This window comes from Hemitrygon akajei, chromosome 7, assembly GCF_048418815.1.
Source record: "Hemitrygon akajei chromosome 7, sHemAka1.3, whole genome shotgun sequence".
In the NCBI taxonomy this organism is placed as follows: domain Eukaryota; kingdom Metazoa; phylum Chordata; class Chondrichthyes; order Myliobatiformes; family Dasyatidae; genus Hemitrygon; species Hemitrygon akajei.
In genome coordinates, this window is record NC_133130.1 from 163,545,158 (window position 1) to 163,567,314 (window position 22,157).

General features: G+C 45.8%; 1 long non-coding RNA gene across 2 annotated transcripts; it reads right to left on the minus strand.

The window, feature by feature from the left end:
- Positions 1 to 12,646: 12,646 nt before the first annotated feature.
- On the minus strand, positions 12,647 to 21,608 carry LOC140730100 (uncharacterized). 2 transcript variants are annotated; one of them, XR_012099516.1, is made up of 4 exons: positions 21,504 to 21,608; positions 19,410 to 19,648; positions 15,535 to 15,636; positions 12,647 to 12,989 (listed from the first exon to the last, which is right to left on the minus strand). It is a non-coding gene; the product is annotated as an uncharacterized lncRNA (long non-coding RNA). The 2 variants fall into 2 exon arrangements; XR_012099517.1 differs by lacking the exon at positions 21,504 to 21,608 and adding an exon at positions 21,253 to 21,493.
- Between the last annotated feature and the right edge of the window lie 549 nt (positions 21,609 to 22,157).

Below are 22,157 nucleotides of genomic sequence, written 5' to 3' on the forward strand. Positions count from 1 at the left end.
TCCTGCTGCCTCATCAGTGACTCTATTTCCTTCAGAGTGCCAGCGGTTGTGTGCTTGCTGACAATTGCAGTGTTCAGATCCTCAGTTCTCAGTATTATTTATTTATTGTTTATGTTATTAGTTGTTTGTTGTATTTACACAGTTTATCTTCTTTTGTACAATAGTTGTTTGTGAGTCTTTGTATGTATTTTTTAAATTGATTCTATTGAGGTCCTTTGTTCTACTCTGAGTTCCTTCAAGGAAATGAATCTCAAGGTTGCATGTGGTAAGCCAAAATTTTACTTTAAGCCAAAATTCCTCAGTAAGTGAAACAGCCTATGCCTGTGTTCAGTGACTCATTAAGTTTGTGATGATAATGGACTGATCTTTCCAAAATGAAGCGGTGCCTGGCCTGCATCCGGTGTTATAGCTGCACCCCGTGCCCCAAGCCCTCCTTAATGGGAGAGTGTAGACACTCCCATCAAGCAGGTTGGCCAGGCTGAGGAACTGTGGTGCACAGGGTCTCTGCGCTGCTGTTGGGGTAGGTCACTGTTGAGTGAGTCAGTCCCGAGTAGCGTCGAGCTCCTTCGCGGTGCCGGAGCCTCACTCATCCCTTATGTTTCCGAATTGGGTCCCACAGATGGTGGAAAGATGAGGGGCAGTCACTCACTATAGGACTGGCCTGCACCAGCTGCAATAAATTGGAGAATCCGTTTCAGCTGAATATTTGGTCAGAAATATCCAGCAAGACATAATGTTAATAATGTTCATCTTCCCTGACACTCTTCCTCAGACATGCAGATCAAATCTCCTGGGCTTCCCTCCCCAACACCTCCTAGGGATGTTGGTGGTACAAGGTGACAGACACCCCCCCCCCCCCCGACCTTCTCATGGTCAGTTTGGGAAGGACAGTGAATGGTGGGTGGTCCTGGCTGTAAAGCCGAGACTTCAAACAGTGAATATATCAAATGTTTGTTCTGGACTTTCTGATAACCTAGACTGATTGATTGAACATTGAAAGAATGCCTATAATTCACACCTCAGTTTTTGTTCTATTTCTCTGGGACCGGACTGTAGCTGTTCCTGGCACCAGGATGCCTGAGTTACTGGTGCAAGCTTCCAGTCCATTTCAGTAACATGATCCAACCTCCCCCAAGCTGCAGCGTGTCAACAGTATGAGAACCTGCAAAGTCATGCTGATGGCAGTGTTGCCAAACTGGTTCCATCACGGTATGATTTCTGGTTCAAAGATATTTCTGTGAGAGCCTGCTCAGAGGTTTCTGGGGAACCTGAATCTGGTGCTTGGCTACATGTCAGAGACCATTGGGAGGGGAGTGGGAAAGATCGGATAGATAGATAGATAGATAGATAGATAGATAGATACTTTATTCATCCCCATGGGGAAATTCAACATTTTTTCCAATGTCCCATACACTTGTTGTAGCAAAAACTCATTACATACAATACTTAACTCAGTAATAATATGATATGCATCTAAATCACTAACTCAAAAAGCATTAATAATAGCTTTAAAAAAAAGTTCTTAAGTCCTGGCAGTTGAATTGTAAAGCCTAATGGCATTGGGGAGTATTGACCTCTTCATCCTGTCTGAGGAGCATTGCATCGACAGTAACCTGTCGCTGAAACTGCTTCTCTGTCTCTGGATGGTGCTATGTAGAGGATGTTCAGGGTTTTCCATAATTGACCGTAGCCTACTCAGCGCCCTTCGCTCAGCTACCGATGTTAAACTCTCCAGTACTTTGCCCACGACAGAGCCCGCCTTCCTTATCAGCTTATTAAGACGTGAGGCATCCTTCTTCTTAATGCTTCCTCCCCAACACGCCACCACAAAGAAGAGGGCGCTCTCAACAACTGACCTATAGAACATCATCAGCATCTCACTGCAGACATTGAATGACGCCAACCTTCTAAGGAAGTACAGTCGACTCTGTGCCTTCCTGCACAAGGCATCTGTGTTGGCAGTCCAGTCTAGCTTCTCGTCCAACTGTACTCCCAGATACTTGTAGGTCTTAACCTGCTCCACACATTCTCCATTAATGATCACTGGCTCCATATGAGGCCTAGATCTCCTAAAGTCCACCACCATCTCCTTGGTCTTGGTGATATTGAGACGCAGGTAGTTTGAGTTGCACCATATCACAAAGTCCTGTATCAGTTTCCTATACTCCTCCTCCTGTCCATTCCTGACACACCCCACTATGGCCGTGTCATCAGCGAACTTCTGCACATGGCAGGACTCCGAGTTATATTGGAAGTCTGATGTGTACAGGGTGAACAGGACCGGAGAGAGTACGGTTCCCTGTGGCGCTCCTGTGCTGCTGACACTGGTTACCAGACCAGCAGGATACCGGCATACATACACTTTATGAGCCCCGACAGGAGAGGTGATTAGTGAAAATTGAAAGGTGAGTTTGAGATTGTGGTGAATGGTGAGATACTACTGATGAGACTTTCTCAAATCTTGCATGGTAAATGGACTCTGGGCATTTCTGAATATTTCTCTATTCAGGGATTCCCAATGGGGGTTGGGGTTCCAAGGACTTCTTATTTAATGGTATTGGTCCATAGCATAAAATAGGTTGGGAACCCCGATCTAGATCAACAATATATAGACTTGTAAACTCTGCAAGCTTTATCATAGGCAACAGCCTCCCTAGCATCGAGGGTATCTTTAAAAGATGATACGTCAAGAAGGTGGTATCCATCACTAAGGATCCTCATCACCCAGGACATGTCCTGTTCTCATTGCTGCTATCAAAGTGGAGGTACGGAAGCCTGAATACACACATTCATTGATTCAGGTACAGTTTCTTCCCCTCTAACAGTGTAGGACAATGAATCCATGAACACTACTTCACTATTATTTTCTCCTCTCTTTTTGCACTACTCTCTTAATTTAGTTTTTTGTTTATTTGTAATTTATAGCATTTTTATTATCATGCGCTGCCACAAAACAATAAATTTCATGACGTATGTCAGTGATATTAAACTTGATTCTGATTCTGAAGTGACTTTATCTGGAAGCTGCTCATGAGAAGAACCTAAACATTAGTCTGCCATTTTACCTTTTACTACCACAATGCACCGTGTAATGATATGACCGGTATGCAAGACAGGATTTTCTCTGTATCTTGGTACATGTGACAATAATCAACCAATTTACCAATTTTGACCAGCAGCTATAGTCATCAACCTTGATCTATTTTAGTTACAAACTACAATAGGAAACTCTTAATCACAACACTCTAGTCTATTTGTGTCACAAGTTGTACTGATTGCAGTTAGTTAAATCACAAACATGAGGAAGTCTGCAGATGCTGGAAATCCAAAATAACACATACAAAATGCTGGAGGAATGCAGCAGGCCAGGCAGCACCTGTGGAAAAGGGTTGATGCTTTGGCCCCATCCTGAAGAAGTGTCTCGCCCCGGAATGTCTGTAAGACCATGAGACATAGGAGCAGAATTAGGCCATCTGGCCGAGTCTGCTCCATCATTCAGTCATGACTGATCCTTTTTTCCCTCCTCCTCAACCCCAGTTCCCAGCCTTCTCCGTGTAACCATTGATGCCATGTCCATCAAGAACCGATCAATCTCTGCCTTAAATACACCCAACGACCTGGCCTCCACAGTTGCCTGTGGCAATAAATTCCACAAATTCATTCACCCCTTATCTAAAGAAATTTCTCCGCTTTTCTATTTGTAAATGGCGCCCCTCAATCCTTAGGCAGCACCCTCTTGTTCTAGATTCCCCCACCATGGGAAACATCCTTTCCACATCTACTCTGTCTAGGCCTTTCAACATTTGAAATGTTTCAATGAGATCCCCACTCATCCTTCTGAATTCTAGCAACCCAGAGTCATCAAATGTTCCTCATATGATAACCCTTTCATTCCTGGAATCATCCTTGCAAACCCCCTCTGGACCCTCTCCAATGCCAGCACATCTTTTCTAAGATGAGGGGCCCAAAACTGTTCACAATACTCAAGGTGAAGCCTCACCGGTGCCTTATAAAGCCCCAGCATCACATCCCTGCTCTTGTATTCTGGACCTCTTGAAATGAATGCTAACATTGCATTTGCCTTCCTCACCACTGATTCCACCTGCAAGTTAACCTTTAGAGTGTTCTGCACAAGGACTTCCAAGTCCTTCTGCATCTCACATCCCTGGATCCTGATTGGCTCTAGCATGGCTCACATAGATAGTTGTTGTTGTTTCCCTGCTTTGCTACTGCGGAATGGGGTGGTCGTGGATCAGTCCTGGGCAGCTGAGATTATGTATGAGGCTGGGCCGGTCAGAGGGAAGACCAAGACAACAGTAAAGGACTCAAACATTCCTGCAGCAAGTTGGGAATAGAGGTCCCTGAGGTCAGACCCTCCCTGACTCAGTTGGAAGCAGATTTTAAACCTCGTTGGGCATCTATACTGTTCATGGGGCTGGTGAGTGCAAACCTGCCTTGTGCACATACCACACGCGCGCGCGCACACACACACACACACACACACACACACACACATACACACACACACACACACACACACACACACACACACACACACACACACACACACACACACACACACACCTGGATGCATGATCAATTCCCATTCCACTATACACAACTCCCCTGATATCCCAAGGCAAGTGGTTCTTGGATTCCATGTTGCTTGTGGTCTGGTCTTTAACTCTGACTGCCAATATAAACCTCACCCCTAGGACACGGCTGGTGCCCAGAGGTTGTTGTTCAGCAGGATATTGCGCATGACTGCCATGCTCACCCCGCTCACTGCATCAACAGAAACAGGAGAAAATCTGCAGATGTTGGAAATCCAAGCAACACACACAAAATGCTGGAGGAACTCAGCAGGCCCCCTCCCCTCCTCTCAGCTCCTCTGTCTTCACCGCATCTGCTCTCAGGATGAGGCTCTTCATCTAGAACTAATGAGATATCCTTGTTCCTCCACCATCACCGCTGTCCTCACCCACATCTCTTCCATTTCACGCACATTTGCCCTCACCCCATCCTGTCGCCACCCCACCAGGGTTAGGGTTCCTCTTGTCCTCCCCTACCACCCCAGGAACCTCTGTGTCCAACACATAATTCTCTGTAACTTTTTGCCATCTCCAATGGGATCCCATCGCCCAACACATCTCCCTCCCCCAACGCTCCGCTTTCCACAAGGATTTCTCCTTATACGACTCCCTTGTCCATTCATCCCTCCGCACTGATCTCCCTCTTGGTACTTCTCCTTTCAGTCCATATCTGCCCCACACCTCCTCCCTCTCTACCATTCAGAGCCCCAAATAACCCTTCCTGGTGAGGTGACATTGGTGAGTCTGTTAGGGTTATCTATCTGGTGTATATATTTAGTCTGGGTTGCCTCCAACCTGATGGCATGACCAACGATTTCTCAAACTTCTGGTAATTGGCCCTCCCCCTCCCCCTCACCATTCCCATTCCCATTTCCTTCTATCCTTACCTCATCTCCTTACCTGCCCATTACCTCCCTCCGTTGCTCCTTCCACGTTCCCTTTCTTCCATGATCATCTACCCCCTCCTAACAGATTCCCCCTTCTCTACCTCTTTATCTCTTTCACCTATCAGCTTGTCAATTCTTTACTTCATCCCGCCACTTCTACTGGTTTCACATATCACCTACCACCTTGTTCTTCTTCCTCCCCTCCCTCCCCTTTTCTGCTCTAACCTCAGCTCTTTTTCCTGTCCTGATGAAGGGTCTTGGCCAAAAGAGCGACTGTTTATTCATTTCCATAGATGCTGCCTAGCCTGATGAGTTCCTGCAACATTTTGTGTGTGTTGCATCAACACAAAGTTTCAGCACTAAATTGATCACGTCAACAACAGCCCATTACAGTCCATGTAACTTCATTACAACACAACTGTACTGACACAGAAACACAGCTTATTAGAAGGAACAGAGAGTGTAAATTTTGATAAAACTTCAGAAACAGGTTTTCTTGGTGTGACTCTGATTATAGTCCATTCTCCTGTACCCTGCCTCAGACCGAATGAAAACGTTCAGACTCAGAACTTGCCATTAATGATCAGTCACACCATGTTTATCTTTGTTCTTCCACTCACAGAGAGCAGGTACTTCTGCCTCCCTGTTCCTGGCGATGTCCACAGTTTCTCGGTGCCAGCTACTGCAAAACAAAAGCATCACGTTACCCAAGAGCTGAGGTAAAGCAGCCAGCCTTACTGCACGTACCTCCTGCCAGACAAAGTTCACCCAGTCAAATCACAAACAGGAGAAAATCCGCAGATGCCGGAAACCCACATGAAATGCTGATGAAGGGTCTCGGCCCGAACCGTCGACTGTACTCTTTTTCATAGGTGCCGCCTGGCCTGCTGAGTTCCTCCAGCATTTTGTGTACGTTGAGCGTACGTTGGTTCAGTCAAACCACTCATCTATAAATTCAATGAATTACACCAGAGAATTCACAAATGCAAATGTTCATCCTACTGACATTCTGTGAATAAGACATGAAAGTGTGGAAAGGCAACACACCATACGCCTTCTTAACAACACTATCAACCTGCGCCACAGCTTTGAATGTCCTGAGGACACGGACCCCAAGATCCCTCTGATCCTGCACTCTGCCAAGATTCTTACCATTAATACTATATTCTGTCTTCAAATTTGGCCTACCAAAATGAACCACTTCACACTTATCTGGATTGAACTCCATTTGCCACTTCTCAGCACAGTTTGGCATCCAATCAATGCCCTGCTGTGACCTCTGACAACCCTCTAGACTATCCACAACACCCCCAACCTTTGTGCCATCAGGAAACTTACTAACCCACCCTTCTACTTCCTCATCCAGGTCATTTATAAAAATCACAAAGAGGAGGGGTCCCAGAACAGATCCCTGAGGCACACCACTGGTCACCGGCCTCCATGCAGAGTATGAACCATCTAAATCCACCCTTTACCTCTGTGGGCAAGCCAAATCTGGATCCACAAAGCAAGATCTCCTTGTATCCCATGCCTCCTTACTTTCTGAATGAGCCCTGCATGGGGAACCTTATAAAATGCCTTACAGAAATCCATATACACTATATCCACTGCTCTACCTTCATCAATGTGTTTTGTTAAATCCTCAAAGAATTCAATTAGGCTCGTTAGGCACAACTTGCCCCTAGTCTGATTATGTCTATCCAAATGGTCACAAATCCTGCCTGTCAGGATCTTCTCCAACAACTTACTCCACTGAGGTAAGACTCACTGGTCTATAATTTCCTGGGTTATCTCTACTCCCTTTCTTGAACAAGGGAACAACATTTGCAACCTTCCAATCCTCTGATACTTTTTCTGTCCCTATTATGATGAAAAGATCATCACCAGAGGCTCAACAATCTCTCCCTCACTTACCTTGGCGTATACCTTGTCCAGTCCTGGCAACTTATCTAACTTAATACCTTTCAACAGCTTAGCGTATCCTCTATCTTCATGTCTATACACTCAAGCATTTCAGCCTGCTGTAGGTCATCCCCACAATTACCAAGATCCTTTTCCCTGGTGAATATTGAAGCAAAGTATTCATTAAGTACCTCCGCTACGTCCTCCAGCTCCATGCACGTGTTTCCAATATCACCTCAGACTGGTCCTGTTCTCACACGGTTCATCCTCTTGCTCTTCACATACTTGTAGAATGCCGTGGAGTTTTCCTTAATCCTGCTCACCAGGGCCTTTCATGGCCCCTTCTGGCTCCTAATTCCATTATTGAGCTCCTTCCTGCCACCCTTGTAAATTTCTGGAGTTGTAGAAGTACCTAGTTTCTTGAACCTTTTGTAAGCTTTTCTTTTCTTCTTAACTAGATTTTCTACATTCTTTGTACACCATAGTTCTTTTAACCTACCATTCTTTCCTTGCCTCAGTGGAACATACCTATCCAGAATGCTATGCAAATTTCAACCGTGCATTTCCCTGAGAATATCTGCTCCCAGTTTATGTTCCCAAGTTCCTGCCTAATAGCATCATATTTCCCCCTACCCCAATTAATTTTTTTCCCAAATTGTGAGCCCCAATCCCTCTCCAGCACTATTGATGTGATCACTACCTCCAAACTGCTCTCCCACCGAGAGATCTGTCACTCAAAACCAGATCAAGTACAGCTTCTTCTGTATTTGGCTTATCTACATATTGCATCAGGAAACCTTCCTGAACATACCTAATAAACTCCACCCATCCAACTCCTTGCTCTATGCCAGTCAGTATTAGGAAATTTAAAATCACCAATCACAACGATGGCTAAGTGCATCTTTGATCTGTCATCTGCTTATCCCTCCTCACAAACTCCCTACAAGCCGTCTCTACTTGTGTACCAACTGCCCCATCCTCTGCCTCTTCGCTTTGGTTCCCATCCCCCTGCAAATATATTATAGACCCTCCCCAACAGCATTAGCAACCCTCCCTCCCAGGATATAAATTTCCTTCCCGTTCAGGTGCAACCTGTCTCACTTGTACAGGTCACTCCTTCCCCAGAAAAAAGTTCCAATGATCCAAGGACTTGAAACCCTGTCATCTGCACCAGCTCCTCAGTCACTCATTCATCTGTGCTGTCTTCCTGTTCTGACCTTCCCTAGCTCGTGGCACCTGGAGTAATCGGAGATTACCACCTCTTCAGCCTCCTTCCTAACTCCCTAAACTTACCGCACAGGACCTCTACCACTCTACAACACGTACAGCACGCTGGAGGAGCTCAGCAGGTCGGGCAGCATCCGTGGAAACGAGCAGTCAACGCTTTGGGCCGAGACTCTTCGTCAGGACACGAGTCTCGGCCCGAAACGTTGGCTGCTCGTTTCCACGGTTGCTGCCGACCTGCTGAGCTCCTCCAGCGTGTCGTACGTGTTGCTTTGACCCCAGCACCTGTTCGCCTCTACCACTCTCCTTCCTATGCCATTGGTACAGACAAGTACTGTGATCTCTGGCTGCTCACCCTCCCCTTCAAGAGCAACCGCTCAGAGACATCCTGGACCCTAGCACCTGGGAGGCAACACATTATCCTGGCGTCTCTTTTGTTGCCGCAGAATCTCCTACCTGTCCCCCTAACTATTGAGTCCCTTATGACAATTGCTCCGCCTGACTTCACCCCACCCTCAGAGCCGACCACAATGCCATTGGTCTGGCTGCTGCTGCCTTGCCCAGATAGATCATTCCCCTCGTCAGTATCCAAAGGGGTACACCTGTTGCTGAGGGGAATGGCCACATGGGGACCCTGCACTGACTTAGAAACTTAGAAAACCTACAGCACAATCCAGGCCCTTCAGCCCACAAGGCTGTGCCGAACATGTCCCTACCCTAGAACTACCTAGGCTTTACCCATACCCTCTATTTTTCTAAACTCCATGTACCTATCCATTTCCGCCTCCACCACTGCCACCGGCAGCCCATTCCACGCACTCACCACTCTGCGTTAAAATCTTACCCCTGACATCTCCTCTGTTACTGCTTCCAAGCACTTTAAAACTGTGCCCTCTTGTGCTAGCCATTTCAGCCCTGGGAAAAAGCCTCTGACTATCCACATGATCAATGCCTCTCATTATCTTATACACCTCTATCAGGTCACCTCTCATCCTCCGTCGCTCCAAGGAGAAAAAGCCGAGTTCACTCAACCTATTCTCATAAGGCATGCTCCCCAATCCAGGCAACATCCTTGTAAATCTCCTCTGCACCCTTTCCATGGTTTCCACGTCCTTCCTGTAGAGGCGACCAGAACTGAGCACAGTACTCCAAGTGGGATCTGACCAAGGTCCTATACAGCTACAACATTACCTCTTGGCTCTTGAACTCAATCACATGGTTGATGGAGGCCAATGAACCATACGCCTTCCTAACCACAGAGTCAACCTGCACAGCTGCTCTGAGTGTGTCCTATGGACCCGGACCCCAAGATCCCTCTGATCCTCCACACTGCCAAGAGTCTGCTATATTCTGCCAGTGTATTTGACCTATCAAAATGAATCACTTCACACTTATCTGGGTTGAACTCCATCTGCCACTTCTCAGCCCAGTTTTGCATCATATTAATGTCCCACTGTAACCTCTGACAGCCCTCCACACTATCCACAACACCCCCAACCTTTGTGTCATCAGCAAATTTACTAACCCATCCCTCCACTTCCTCATCCAGGTCATTTATAAAAATCACAAAGAGTAGGGGTTCCAGAACAGATCCCCGAGGCACACCACTGGTCACCGGCTTCCATGCAGAATATAACCCATCCTAAACCACTTTTTGCCTTCTTTGGGCAAGCCCGTTCTGGATCCACAAAATAATGTCCCCTTTGATCCCATGCTTCCTTGCTTTCTCAATAAACCTTGCATGGGATACCTTATGAAATGCCTTGTTGAAATCCATATACACTAAATCTACTGCTCTACCTTCATCAATGTGTTTAGTCACATCCTAAACAATTCAGTCAGGCTCGTTAGGCATGACCTGCCTTTGACAAAGCCATGCTGACTTTTCCTAAACATATTATGCCTCTCCAAATGTTCATAAATCCTGCCTCTCAGGATCTTCTCTATGAACTTACCAACCACTGAAGTAAGACTTACGGGTCTATAATTTCCTGGGCTATCTCTACTCCCTTTCTTGAATAAGGAACAACATCCACAACCCTCCAATCCTCCGGAACATCTCCCATCCTCCTTGATGATGCAAAGATCATCGCCAGAGGCTCAGCAATCTCCTCCCTTGCTTCTCACAGTAGCCTGGGGTACATCCTGTCCAGTCCTGGTGACTTATCCAACTTGATGCTTTCCAAAAGCTCTAGCACATCCTTTTCCTTAAAATCCACATACTCAAGCTTTTCAGTCTGCTGCAAGTCATCCCTACAATCGCCAAGATCCTTTTCCGTAGTGAATACTGAAGCAAAGTATTCATTAAGTACCTCTGCTATCTCCTCTGGTTCTATATACACTTTCCCATACTTTTCCACTTGATTGGTCCTATTCTCTCACGTCTTATCCTCTTGCTCTTCACATACTCGTAAAATGCCTTGGGGGTTTCCTTAATCCTGTCCAACAAAGCTTTCTCATGGTCCCTTCTGGCTCTCCTAATTTTATTCTTAAGCTCCTTCCTGCTAGCCTTATAATCTTCTAGCTCTCTATCATTACCTAGTTTTTTTGAACCTTTTGTAAGCTCTTCTTCTTGACTAGATTTACAGCAGCATTTGTACACCATGGTTCCTGTACCCTACCATCCTTTCTCTGTCTCATTGGAATATACCTATGCAGAACCCCACGCAAATATCCCCTGAACATTTGCCACATTTCTTCCTTACGTTTCCCTGAGAACAACTGTTTCCAATTTATGCTTCCAAGTTCCTGCCTGATAGCCTCATATTTCCCTTACTCCAATTAAATGATTCCCTAACTTATCTGTTCCTGTCCCTCTCCAATGCTGTGGTAAAGGAGATAGAATTGTGATCACTATCTCCAAAATGCTCTCCCATTGAGAGACCTGACACCTGACCAGGTTCATTTCCCAAAACCAGATCAAGTAGAGTCTCTCCTCTTGTAGGCTTATCTACATATTGTGTCAAGAAACCTTCATGAACACAACGAACAAACTCCACCCTATCTAAGCCCCTTACTCTAGGGAGATGCCAATCGATATTTGGGAAATTAAAATCTCCCACAACAACCTTGTTATTATTACACCTTTCCAGGATCTGTCTCCCTATCTGCTCCTTGTTGTCCCTGTTACTATTGGGTGGTCTATCAAAAATACCCAGTAGAGTTATTGACCCCTTCCTGTTCCTAACTTCCACCCACAGAGACTCCGTAGAGAACCCCTCCATGACTTCCTCCTTTTCTGCAGCCGTGACACTATCTCTGATCAGCAGTGCCATGCCCCCACCTCTTTTGCCTCCCTCCCTATCCTTTCTGAAACATCTAAAGCCTGGCACTTGAAGTAGTCATTCCTGCCCCTGCACCATCCAAGTCTCTGTAATGGCCACAACATCATAGCTCCAAGTACTGATCCATGCTCTAAGCTCATCCGCTTTGTTCATAATACTCCTCACATTAAAATAGACAAATTTTAAACTATCGGTCTGAGCAAGACCCTTCTTTATCACCTCTCTATCCTCCCTTTCACACTGTCTCCTAGCTTTCTCTGTTTCTGAGTCAACCTCCCTTTCCTCCGTCAGATCAGTTCTGTTCCCACTCCCCAGTAATTCTAGTTTAAACTCTCCCCAATAACCTGAGCAAATTTCCCCGCCAGGATATTGGTCCCCCTGGGATTCAAGTGCAACCCATCCTTTTTGTACAGGTCACATCTGCCCCAAAAGAGGTCCCAATGATCCAGAAATCTGAACCCCTGCACCCTGCTCCAATCCCTCAGTCCAATCCCTGGGCTGAATGGTCTAATTCTGCTCCTATGTCTTATGGTCTTTGGTCTTATATGTCCTCTCCAAGGAACGCGTAGGATTCCTCTGGATGCTCTGGTTTCTTCCCACATTCCAAAGTTTAGTTGTTTAGTTGTAAATTGTATTTTGATTATACTTGGGTTAAATAGTTGGGTTGGTGGGCAGTATGGGTCATTGGACTGGAAGGGTCTGTTCCGTGCTGTATCTTTAAATAAAATAAAATAAAAACAAGCAATGTTACGAGCCATTGGAAGGTATTTAAACCAGTTTATTGGTGTCACTGATGACAATGTTCAGGATACAGGGATCTGTTTAATTTAGAATGGAACCCTCCTTTTTTGTTTCTGTAGCCCAGACAAAGTATTTTCAGACAAGTTCATTTCTGCGTTGAGAGGTTGTGAACGAGTCATCATCGATCCTGGTCCTAAAACAAAGGTGCTTCATTGTTGGGCAGAGAGATGATTTTCTGGGTGCACTGAGAAAGGGGCAGAAAAGAAGCCCCTCACTCTCAGTGCCTCCTTACCCTCAAGGCCCACACTGCCGTGGTGTGTTCATGTGGATAGTCTTGGTTACAGCTCTTCCATTTGTACCTGGAAAGGACAGAAAGTCAAAATGAAGCTTTTCTTGATGAGGTCGCCTCTCATTCATTCACGGCCTGGTTTGTCCATGTGTCACAGAGATGGTGAGAACTTTACATTCTCCCCTTCATGTCAAAAATACTACTTCCCTAACCCATTACCCAGCCCTCACCCAAACTTCACAATGTCTTTGGGAATGACAGTAACCCAGCCTGACTACGTTCCTCTCTCCATGTCATCTATATCAATGATTTTGATGAGAATGTGGTTAACTGGATCAGCAAATTTGTGGATGACATGGACATTAAGGGGTTAAACAAGGAAGTTTATCATGGCTTGCAGAGAGATCTGCATCAGCTGGCAAAAATAGGCTGAAAATGGCAGATGGAATTTAATATAAACAATTGTGAGGTGTTGCATTTCAGTAGGACCAGCAGGGCAGGTCTTATAGAATGAATGGCAGGACACTGAGAAGTGCTTAGTGCAAAGCAATCTGGGAATACAGCCCCATAATTCATTGTAAGTGGCATCACAGGTTGATAGGGTCATAATGAAAGCTTTTGGTACTTTGTGCTTCATAAATCAATGTACTGAGTACAGGAGCTGGGGTGTTATAGTTAAGTTGTAAAAGATGTTGGTGAGGCCTAATTTTGAGTATTGTGTGTAGTTCTAGTCAGCTACCTACAGGAAAGATATAAATAAGGCTGAAAGAGTACAGAGAAGATTTACTAGATTGTTGGTGGGAACAAAGAAGATTGAGGGGAGATTTGACGGGTATATACAAAATTATGAAGGGTATAGATAGGGTAAATGCAAGCAGGCTTTTTCCACTAAGGTTGGGTAGGACTATAGCAAGAGCTAAGGGGTTAAGGGTGAAAGGTGAAAAGTTTAACGGAACATGAGGAAAAACTTCCACACTCAGACGGTCGTGAGAGTGTGGAATGAGCTGCCAGCATAAGTGATGCATGCAAGATCGATTGTAACATTTAAAAGAAGTTTGGATCAGTACATGGTAAGTAGGGGTATGGAGGGCTATGGTCCTGGTACAGGTTGTTGGGAGTAGGCAGTTTAAATGGTTCACCATTCACTAGATGGGCTGAAGGGCCTGTTTCTGCGCTGTCCTTTTCTAAGACTCTATGACTGAGTTGTGGAAACCATCTGTAAGCACCACAGTTCACCCCGGTTTCCTCCGTTTGTTTGGAGAAGTGGGCAGAGGGTTTCTCCTAGATAGTTTGCAACACTCTGTCTCTCTCTGCACTGGGAATGTGCTCTCTGGTTAACCTTTCCCCCTTTGTTCTGGTAACTGTCCTGTGGGAGGGCTGAGTGCGAGAGTGATGTCAAAGTTTCAGAATTGGTGCTGTTGTTAACCCTGAGAGAAATGTATTTAATGTATCAGAGCTGGCAGACGATGACAGCCCCAGAGGCCTTGCAAACTTATTAGCATAAACATCTGGCTACAGGCTCCTTCGCTGAGGTTGTAGTCCCTCCAACAGCTTACCTACAACCTGATATTGTCACACTGAGGCTCAGCTCGTTCAGGAGAGCTGACTTGTATTACTGCAGTTGGGATGTTTCCAGAATCATTCAGTACAAGCAGAGCTGATCACCCAGAGTTGGTCCCTGTTCCAAATTTGTTCCGCATCCCTCGAGTCCTCTAACCTTACTAACATCATCTTACTTCTTGAATATGTTTAATGACTTGTCCTCAGCTTTCTGTGGTGGCGAGTTTCACAGGTTTTAACTTATCAGTTTTAACTTATCGATCCCTCAGCTTGAGGGAGTCACTCTGGTCCTGCCATGAGTCTGTTTGGACCTATTGAAATTTTACAGGTTTCCAAGACCCCTTTCATTCCTCCAGTCTTTATAAATACAGACTCTCTTCAAACATTTGCCTTACCATCCCCCCAGGAAGGGTCTGGTGAATCTTCCCTGAACTCCCTCCATGGTGAAAACATTCTTCCTCAGACATGGAGACCAAATCTCCTGGGCTTCCCTCCCCAACACCTCCTAGGGATGTTGGTGGTACAAGGTGACAGACACCCCCCCGACCTTCTCATGGTCAGTTTGGGAAGGACAGTGAATGGTGGGTGGTCCTGGCTGTAAAGCCGAGACTTCAAACAGTGAATATATCAAATGTTTGTTCTGGACTTTCTGATAACCTAGACTGATTGATTGAACATTGAAAGAAAGTCTATAATTCACACCTCAGTTTTTGTTCTATTTCTCTGGGACCGGACTGTAGCTGTTCCTGGCACCAGGATGCCTGAGTTACTGGTGCAAGCTTCCAGTCCATTTCAGTAACATGATCCAACCTCCCCCAAGCTGCAGCGTGTCAACAGTATGAGAACCTGCAAAGTCATGCTGATGGCAGTGTTGCCAAACTGGTTCCATCACGGTATGATTTCTGGTTCAAAAATATTTCTGTGAGAGCCTGCTCAGAGGTTTCTGGGGAAACTGAATCTGGTGCTTGGCTGCATGTCAGAGACCATTGGGAGGGGAGTGGGAAAGATCGGATATGTCCAGGGGTACCGGAGTGGCAGGATACCAGCATACATACACTTTGTCTGACTGACCGAAGCCACAGATTTTGAAGGTGGCTCTCCATCATCTCCCTTTCCCCCACACAGGGCGGCGACCTTCTGTCCCATAGATTGGTCAGCTTGAGGGCAAAGAAGGAGAAGTCCATATGTTAGTTTAGAAGGTGGAATAATACATAGTTCATCAACTGCTCTGGCAGGTATTGTACTTATTTTAGATATACACAGTTCTGGAGGAACTCCACAAGTCAGGCTGCAGCTATGGAGAGGAATAAACAGTTGATGTTTCTGGCTTAGACCTTTTATCAGGACTAGGTTTTAGCCCGAAGTATCGACTGTTCATTCCTCTCTTTAGATGCAGATTGATTTACTGAGTTCCTGCAACATTTTGTGTGTGTTGTTCAAGATTCCCAGCATCTGTAGAATCTCTCATGTTTATGAGGAACATGTTGTGATTGGATTTGTTCTGAAAACAAAGTGTTAAATGACAAAGCCCTGATGTGGAAAGGCTGACGAAGACCAAGCTGCTGAACGTGGGAGAGGGGTGGGTGGGGAAAGGAGAAATAATCAACAACAACCCAGTGTCACACATTGTACCAACTCCAGCTAGACAAATGTTCATCACTAGGTGTAAAATAGAACCTGAAAGGTCGGGTCAGACAGAGCTGTGTGGACACACCTCCTCAGAACATGGAGGAAATTCAGCGTGGCTGTCAACCTTTACCAATAAGGATGGACCCTAGAAAGTGTCCTATCTGGATGCATAACAGCTCAGTACATTTCTCTGTATGTGACCACAAGAGACTGCAGAGGGTCAGCATATCATGGAAAGCAGATTCCCCTCTGTCTACACTTCCCACTTTTACAGTAAAGCAGCCAGCATAATCAAAGACCATATAACAACCATATAACAATCACAGCACGGAAACAGGCCATTCCGGCCCTCCTAGTCCGTGCTGAACTCTTAATCTCACCTAGTCCCACCTACCCACACTCAGCCCATAACCCTCCACTCCTTTCCTGTCCATATACCTATCCAATTTTACCTTAAATGACACAACTGAACTGGCCTCTACTACTTCTACAGGAAGCTCATTCCACACAGCTATCACTCTCTGAGTAAAGAAATACCCCCTCGTGTTTCCCTTAAACTTTTGCCCCCTAACTCTCAAATCATGTCCTCTCGTTTGAATCTCTCCTACTCTCAATGGAAACAGCCTATTCACGTCAACTCTATCTATCCTTCTCAACATTTTAAATACCTCAATCAAATCCCCCCTCAACCTTCTACGCTCCAATGAATAGAGACCTAACTTGTTCAACCTTTCTCTGTAACTTAAGTGCTGAAACCCAGGTAACATCCTAGTAAATCGTCTCTGCACTCTCTCTAATTTATTGATATCTTTCCTATAATTCGGTGACCAGAACTGTACACAATATTCCAAATTTGGCCTTACCAATGCCTTGTACAATTTTAACATTACATCCCAACTTCTGTACTCAATGCTCTGATTTATAAAGGCCAGCGTTCCAAAAGCCTTCTTCACCACCCTATCTACATGAGACTCCACCTTCAGGGAACTATGCACTGTTATTCCTAGATCTCTCTGTTCCACTGCATTCCTCAATGCCCTACCCCATTCACCCCTAGACATTCTCTCTTCTCCCCTTTCCCATCAGCCAGAAGCTAGAAGGCATGTACCACCAGGCTCATACTTCTACCCTGCTGTTTATCGGACACTTGAATGGACCTCTTGTACGACAGGATTAACGCTTGGACTCAAAACCTACCTCGTTAGATCTTCCACTATTATTTACCGGCACTGCACTCTTCCAGTAGCTTTTACATTTTATTCTGCGTTGTTGCCGTTTGACCTTATTCTAGCCCAATGCACTGTGTAATGATTTGATCTGTATGAACTGAACAGTTTGCAAGACAAGCTTTTAACTTTAGCTTGATGCATGTGACAATAATGAACTAAGACCAATACGAATGGGATCGTCCTTTCTGGACATACTGCGGCTTGGTAGGGCAACTGCTCTGCCTAAGACTTCAAAGTACAGAGAATTGTTCATTGACTCCGTCTGCACTTGCTGCTTCCCTGGTAAAGCAGCCTGCATAATCTAAACCCAGTCAGTCTCCTGTCTTCTCCCTTCCCAATGGGCAGGAGATACAAAAGCCGGATAACCTGAACAACTAGGCTCACAGTCAGCTTCTAACCCGTGTTATACTCTTGAATGGATCTCTGGTACGCTGAAGATGAACTGTTGATCTCCCTTTCTGTCTTATTGTTGCTCTTGCACTTCGTCTACCTATTCTGCACCTTCTCCATCGATACAATGCAAGATTCTGCATTCTGGTTTTCATTTACTCCTCGATGGACGACTTATAGCAAGATCTATCTAGGTGGCACCCAAGCAGAACCTTTCCATTGTATCCCAGTACATGTGAGAATAAAAATAACCACTGCGCCCGAGACCAGATCATATTGGCTCCAGTGTGGAGAACCTCATACTGAGAGTTGTTGTCTCTGAACTTCTGTTACTGTGGAGTTGGGCAGTCAGGGACCAGGCCTGCCCATGGGGTGATTTTTGAAGCTAGGCTGGGTGGAGCGAACACTAAGACGACATTAAGACTAGGGTGCCACTGAAGTGTAGCGATTAGTGTGACACTATTAAACACAAAGTACACTGCAGATGCTGTGGTGAAATCAAGACGTACAAAAAGGCTGGATGAACTCAGCAGGTCGGGCAGCATCCGTTGAAAGGAGCAGTCAACATTTCGGGCCGAGACCCTTCGTCAGGACTAAAGAAGGAGGGGGCAGGGGCCCTATAAAGAAGGTGGGGGGAGGGTGGAAAACCAATCAGAGGAAAGATCAAAGGGTGGGGGAGGGGAAACAGGGAGGGGATAGGCAGGAGACGTGAAGAAGGAATCTAAGGGGAAGATTCTACGGCTGGTAGCATCTATGGGAAAGAGTAAACAGTTGACATTTCAGGCAGACACCCTTCACTAGGACTGGAAAAAAGACATGAAAAGTCAGAATAAAAAAGTGGGTGGAGGGGAGGAAGAAGTATAAGGTCGTAGGTGATAGGTGACATCAGGAGAGGGGAAGGGGTGAAGTAAAAAGCTGGGAAGTTGTTTGGTGAGCGACTGTAAGGGCTGGAAAAGGGGGAATCTGATAGGAGAGGACAGAAGGCCATGGGAGAAAGAGAAGGGTTGGACCAGAGTGAGGAGATGGGTGGGTAAGGAGTTAGGGTGAGAGAGGGAAATGGTGAAGGAGAAGGGGGAGCAATTACCGGAAGTTTGAGAAATCGATATTCATGCCATTAGGTTGGAAGTTACCCAGATGGAATATAAGGTGTTGCTCCTACAACCTGAGTGTGGCTTCCCTTTATCTTTTTCACCAATTGACCCCCCAGCTCTTAACAGCCACCCCCCCCCCCCCCCGGTTTCACCTATTACCTACTACCTTATTCTTCTTCATCCCCTTCCCCCACCTTCTTACTGTGACTTCTCGTGTCTTTTTCAGTCCTGGGATGAAGGGTGGGTCTTGTCCTGAAACACTGACTATTTACTCTTTACCATAGATGTTGCCTGGCCTGCTGAGCTCATACACACATTTTGTGTGTGTTTCCTGGAATAACACTGCTTTGTTTGGTTGTATTCATATGATTGAATGACAATTCAACTTGAACTTAAGTCTAACTGCGCCCTCAGGACACAGCTGGTGCCCCAGAGGCTGCTGTTCAAAAGGACAATGCGTATCACTGCCATGGTCACTTTCTTGGTCACTCAGGCAAGTCAGTGCGTCAACACAATGTTTCAGCACTAAACTGATCACACCATTAACAACTCGTTACAGTCCATGTAAACCCATCAACAGCATGACTGTACCTTTTTATTAGAGGGAGCAGGAAGTGTAGCTCTTCAGAAAAATGCTTTCTTGGTATGACTCAGCAGTGGACTGGTTAACACCTGGATAGGTGCCCCCTGACTACAGTATCCTGCCACAGGCCAGTGAAAATGTTCAGATGCAGAGCATACCACCAACAACCTGTCGCACGTCGCTTTTTGCCCTCACTGATGGTGGGTCACTGTAATGTTCTCGACAATCTTCACGGCTTTGCCACAACCTGTAGGACCAGGAACAGACGTTGGTAGTGTCAGTCCTGCAGACCTTCTCTGCCATTCGCTAAGTTCACAGTTCATCCACCCTCCCTGCCTCTTTTTTTCTGACTCCCATCTGTTTTGGAACATAGAACATAGAAACCTACAGTGCATTACAAGGCCTTCAGGCCACAATGTTGTGCCAACCACGTAACCCACTCCAGAAACTGCCTAGAATTCCCCCGCTGCTTAGTCCTCTAGTTTTCTAAGCTCTGTGTACTTATCTAAGAGTGCCTTAAAAAACCCTATCGTATCCGCCTCCACCACCATTCCACGCACTCACCACTTTCCGAGTAAAAAGCTTACCGCGACATCCCCTCTGTACCTACTCCCAAGCACCTTAAAACTGTGCCCCTTCATGTTAGCCATTTCAGCCCTGGGAAAAAGCCTCTGGCTGTCCCATGATCAATGCCTCTCATCATCTGATGCATCTAAATGTCTGCCTCTACCTGTCTCTATCTCCACAGAATGGGAAAGAATTCCCAAGATGTCTGTGTCTCAAGGAGAGGAAATTCTTCCTCACCTCCATTTGAAAATGTGGGACACGATGCCCCTGAGGTCCAGATACCCCCACTCAGGGAAACGTCCACTCAGCACCACCCACTCAGAAGCTTACACAAAAACAGAAATGCGGGGAGAACTCAGTAGGTCCAACAACCTCGGTATAAGGACAAAGAGTTACACACGGTTTGTACGCGTTTCAGCTAGATCACCCTTAACACAACTAAACGCCGATGAATATTTTTGATATACATCAGCACAGCACGGGTACAAATCTTCTAACTCACAATGTCTGCACTCTACACAATGCTGTATTAAACTAAATCCCTTCTGCCGGCACATGATCCACACCCCTCCATTCCCTCCGTGCTCCTGTATCTATCCAGCAGCTTCAACAACGTCACCTTCGTCTCTGCTTCCACCGCCCCAAACAATGTATTCCAGACATCCTCTGTGAAAAACTTGCCCCGTACATCAGCTTTGAATTAACTCCCTCTCACCTTAAACCTGTATCATCTCATACCACAAAGGTTCAAAGGTTTACTTTTATTGCCAAAGTATGCCTGCACAACACAACTCTGATATTTGTCTTCTCCAGGTAGCCATGAAATACGAAAAGGCTACAGGAGTTGGTGAAAGAGACAAAAGCTCCACCGCCCAGCATGAAAAAGACAAAGAAACAAAAGATTATGGAGATTATGATTATGGAGAGCAGGCTGTCCACAGTTCTCCATTTTCTGCCTCCCAAACTTTTAAACTTAGATCAAAACCTTTCTGCTATACCACTCCATTCCCTTAACAATAACCATTCCATTCATCTCCTCGCTATCTGCAGTGTCTGTATTCTAACTCTGTTTCTCCTGTCCGGACAGCTCCTGGCCTCTTTGTCCCACAACAGCCGATACTTTCACTCCACCAACAGAGCTGAGTTTCTATACTTGCCCAGCAGGAGGCTGCAGAACAGAAGTGTTATGTTCCACAACAGCTGAGGTAAAGCAGCCAGCCTGACTGTACACACCTTCGGACACAACAGGGTTGATCCAGTCAAACAACTTATCCGTAAGCTCACCGGTAACAACTTGAATTACGCCAGAAATTCACAAATAGAAAGATTCATCCTGCAGACATTCTGTGGATAAGACCTGAAGGTGTGGAAAGGCTCAGCAGGTCAGGCAGCATCCGTAGATAGAGAACGACGGTGAGGAGCCTCTGTCACAAGTGTAGAACTTGGCTCAGGCTAGAACTAGAATCTATGAGCTGAAGTGCCCTGGCAACTCGGCTATGAATGCAGAGCATCTCCTCAGTGGTGCTGTTACTTACCCCAAAGCAAACGTACCGGACTGACTCCAGACCTTCCTGTTTGAGGGATTTTATTTGAAGAAAGTAACTCCTCCTTCATTACCCGAGTAACCATGTACATGAGAGAAAATGCCAGCTAACCAATGGAAACACAGAGAGTTCAAGCTCCTCCTCTGATACAGATCACCTGTATTAACCTGTCAGGTTACCGTAAGTTTGTTTGCAACACTGATGAGCTAAGTGAGAATCATGAACCTCGATCTGACTCTGGGCTCTTTGTGAATACCTCAATGTCCCTGTTAGGTCATTCAGGTCATGCAGGCTTGAAACTATGTATTTGGTAATTCACATTACAAACACCCACAGAGCATTACCCGTTGTCCTTCCACTGACATTGGGTAAAGAAGGCACAGTTTGGTCGTTTGATGTTGACAGAAAATCACAACTGTGAGAAAAATAGCAGTCCAGATATTTGAAGGAGGCAGCAGACCAGATACTTGGGGGATTCAGCAGTCCAGGTGTCTGAGGGAGGAGTCAGCCCAGATATTTGGGGGGGGGGGGGGAATAGTGATCCAGGTGTCTGAGGGAGATGGCAGTCCAGATGTTTGGGGACATGACGGTCAGATGTTTGGAGGGGACAGCAGTCCAGTTGTTTGATGGGCTTCTTGTCCCCAG